General features: G+C 43.2%; 1 pseudogene; it reads right to left on the reverse strand.

The window, feature by feature from the left end:
* Positions 1-3,006: 3,006 nt before the first annotated feature.
* On the reverse strand, positions 3,007-3,333 carry LOC105516456 (annotated as a pseudogene).
* Between the last annotated feature and the right edge of the window lie 682 nt (positions 3,334-4,015).

Raw genomic sequence — 4,015 nt, forward strand, 5'->3', positions numbered from 1 at the left:
TGTAGCTCCCCATCCATCCCTCTCAGAGCACCTCCATGGCTCAATGAAACCCCATATTCATCCCTCAAGGCTGTGTGTGACCTGATTCTTCCAGGATGAATTTCTTACCTTAGAGTTCATTATTTGCATCTTGGTATGTCTGGAAGCTGGTCTTTTGCCATTTAATTCCACCTGGCTCCTAATGACGCTTTTTCATCTAAGGATGTAATTCTTTCTTTTTTAGTTCAGGCAGGTTTTTTTCTCTTTCTTTGTATGATTGTTCTTTCTTTTCTATTTGTTTTGGTCTTTTCTTTAGGCACACACATTATTCACATGTTAGATCGCCAGTCTCTGTTTTCGGTATCTATTTTCTTTCTCATAATTTTCTCTGTTCTCTTTCTTTAGCTTTCTGGGAAAGCATCTCCAATTTGTCCAAACATTATTGATTTAATTTTTTGCCGTGTTGGTTCTACTCTGCATTTCTTCCAGTTTTCTCTAAGCTTCTGTCATCACACATCTGGTATTACAACATTCTTCCTGCTCTCATTTTAGGCTGTCTGGATCTTAGCCAGACGTTTTTCCAACTCAGGCGGCTGCCTGAACACCTTGTCCCAGAAATGTCCATCTGGGCCTGCCCTGCTCACAGCCCTTAAGAGGACCCTGGAGGGGCAAGCCCAGCACACCAGAGGCATCTCTTTCCGGCACTGGCTTTGGCTGATTGGACCAGGGATGTACATTTGAACTCAAGAGGCTTCATCTTTCACAAATTTGAAAAAAGTGACAGAAAGGAAAGTAGGCAAGTTGTTTAGGTACTATTATTTTATTGAATTCACTTAAAAAAAAAAAAAACTTAGTGAATGTGCAAAACAGATGTATAGTGAAACACTCACGTATGCATGAAACATCACACTTAAAACTCTCTGTTCCTTGCCTGAATTTTGACTCTGGACCCCATCTTGTTAGATTGGTGGGAATTCACTTAATTTTTTTAGTGGACTTTCTCATTCTAGGTTGGTAAAAAGGAGGTCTCACACAGCTTTAGGACATTGGAGTGGAAGCCCCAGGCATTGGTTCTCAGTCTGTTCTGATTACTGCTGAGCCGTCTTGCACTGCACCTTCCGGTCCTAGGTCTGCTGTGTCTGTGCCAGGCATGGCGTGTGCAGCATTTTGGCTTAACTGGGAACCTCTCAGCGATTCCTCCTGGACCAGTGAGAGGGCTGTGGTTTTATCTACTTGCAGGCTTCTGGGAATCTTGTCTTGGTTTTAGGGAATATACTCACTGTTCCTTCTTATTCCCTCAGAGAATCTTTTCTCCCTCAGGACATTTGGCAAATCTCCAACTGCTTTAGATTTTGGAGCCAACAATCAGGAAGGGAAGCATTGCAGCAACTTCTGCTTTCTGCTCTGCCATAAACCTCCACAAGGAAGGAAGCACAGAGCCTGTTACTGCTTGAGAGAGAAAAAAGAAAAGAAGGAAACAGGTTGGGCAGGGCGTGGTAGCTCATACCTGTAATCCCGCCACTTTGAGAGACTGAGGAGGGAGGGTTGCTAGAGTTCAGGAGTTCAAGACCAGACTAGACAATGTAGTGAGCCCGTCTTAAAAAAAAAAAAAAAGATGGAAAGAAAAGAAAAGGAGGAAACATAAATTTATATTATGTAATGTTATGCTAATTTATTGCTTCTGGAATTCTATGTTTTACATAAAAAAAATGGGTCCCACTATATAGTTACTATTGTTTATTTTTTGAGATGGAGTTTCACCCTTGTTGTCTGGGCTGGAGTGCAATGGCACAATCTCGGCTCACTGCAACCTCTGCCTCCCTGGTTCAAGCGATTCTGCTACCTCAGCCTCTGGAGTAGCTGGGATTACATGCGCCATCACACCTGGCCAAGTTTTTGTATTTTTAGTAGAGACGGGATTTCTCCGTGTTGGTCAAACTGGTCTTGAACTCCCGACCTCAGGTGATCCACCTGCCTCAGCCTCCCAGAGTGCTGGGATTATAGGCGTGAGCCACCGGCCCGGCTATTGTTTCATTTTATTCAAACTTGATCTATGAGATTCTATCCAAGATGGGTGTTGTAAGGATATTTCTTGGGTATTCTCACTTCTGGATGCTTTTAGGATCTCCCTTCTAACTGGAGCTGGAGGCTGGTTCGCTGCTCAGCGATGGCACAGCCTGAGAGAAATGTGTAGGCCGTGAAGCCTTGGCCAGGCCTGGTGGGACGTATGGCACAGCCATCTTTGTTTGAGGAAATGATCAGCCATCTTTGTTTGAGGAAATGATTGTGCTAGGAGTCAGACTTGCTGCCGCCAGGCTTTTTCCTCATGCTCCTGCCCGCTTTTTCAGGGAAGGAAATGCCCTGTCTCCTGCCCAGCCTCTTCTGGGCGTTGCTGTTGCTGACTCAGGCCTGAGCCTTGCCGCACTGGGAAGATGTGCCTCCTGCTTCCACTGCTGCTGCTCTGGTTTGAAGCTTATTCCCTGAGCCCCCAGCCCTCCTACCTTCTTAGGCTCTTAGATCCACTGCTCTAAAGTTCCTCCAAGGGAGAGTGGATGTTGAGGGGATTCAGGTTCTCCTCTACATCCTTCCCACCAAACACACTAATTTTCTATGAGAAGCGAGTTGGACATTGGCTTTTGCCCCCTTTCTTCATTTTGGCTACCAATATCATTAGCTCTAGAATAATTTTTTGGCTCATGGATGGTACCTTTCCTTAATTTCAAGCACCAGTGAGATTTGTCCCAGTTTTATATTTCCTTACTCATTTCAAACACCTATGCTCAGATCTCCATCTGTTTTTTGAGTTGAACATCTTTTCCCACCACTCTCCTCCACCGGTTGTCTGTTGCCTTTAATTAACATCTAAATAGATAACACATTCTTCTTTAATTATAATATGGAAATGTCTACGAACAAAACAGATACTTTTTTTTTTTTTTTTTTGCAAATGCGTAGGAAAGAGTGGTTCCAGTCAAGGTCATCTGAAGTTTTAGGCAGCTGCATCTACACAGCCCCAGGGCATGGAGGTCAGTGTCTGGGGACAGAGGTAAATACTCCCAATCTGTGCATCCCTTTGATTTTCCTTTTTTAGTGCCTGATTAATCATCTGGTGCTGAGGGACAGTTCTCGTTTCTTTAAATTCTTCTGGTTTGATTTGGATTGTATACATCACCTACAGCCTCCTGAAATGTCAGTGACTTGGATGGCTGTAGCTCCAGAAAACTTTTCTTTGAGAATTTGGGTCCCTTTGAGCTCCCCCTCAGTCTGGGAGGCAAACATCCAATGAACACAGTGCAGAAGAGGAAGCCTGCAGATCCTGCGTGGCAGAGGAGCTACAAGGGCAGGGCTCCACATCTCTGTGCCTGACTGATGTAGCCCGCCGCCCTAGGTCACTGGGCCACCTGAAAGCTGAGCATCCTTTTTAAAAGAATTTTTGGAACTTTTATTTTGAAATAATTTTAGACTTAAAGGAAAGTTGCAAAAATTAAATAGAGTTCCTTTATACCCTTCACCCTGCTACCTCTATTAACATCTTACATAATCAGGAAATTAACATTGACAGGAAATAAACCAGGAAACGAAACCAGGAAATTAACATTCGAACAATGCTCGCAACTAAATTGCAGACCTTATTCAAATTTCCGCAACTTTCCCCTAATGTCCTATTCTTGAACATCCTTTTAAAAATGATTTTTAATGCATCACAAATATTCACAAATGATTTGCATCGGATCTGGAGGCCCAAATAGTGGGTTATGTTAATTTTGAGTTATATGTTTGATAGTTTGTGTGTTAATTTTGAAATCACAGACTAGCTCAGTGCCAAGCTTGTAGTCTTGGCCGAATGAACATTGACTGTGGCCCTATGCTTCACACTGTGATTTCAAAGATGAGCTAGATGGAGTCTCTGGAGTCAGCATTAAAACCTCTAGGGAAAATCATGTTCTTATGTTGGTAATTCCAAAGATAAGCTGTAAGGAGCACAGTTGGCGTTTGCTCTCTAGAGATCACATGTTGTAAGGAAATGTTGCTTTTC

Source organism: Colobus angolensis, unplaced genomic scaffold, assembly GCF_000951035.1.
Source record: "Colobus angolensis palliatus isolate OR3802 unplaced genomic scaffold, Cang.pa_1.0 Scaffold281, whole genome shotgun sequence".
In the NCBI taxonomy this organism is placed as follows: Eukaryota; Metazoa; Chordata; class Mammalia; order Primates; family Cercopithecidae; genus Colobus; species Colobus angolensis.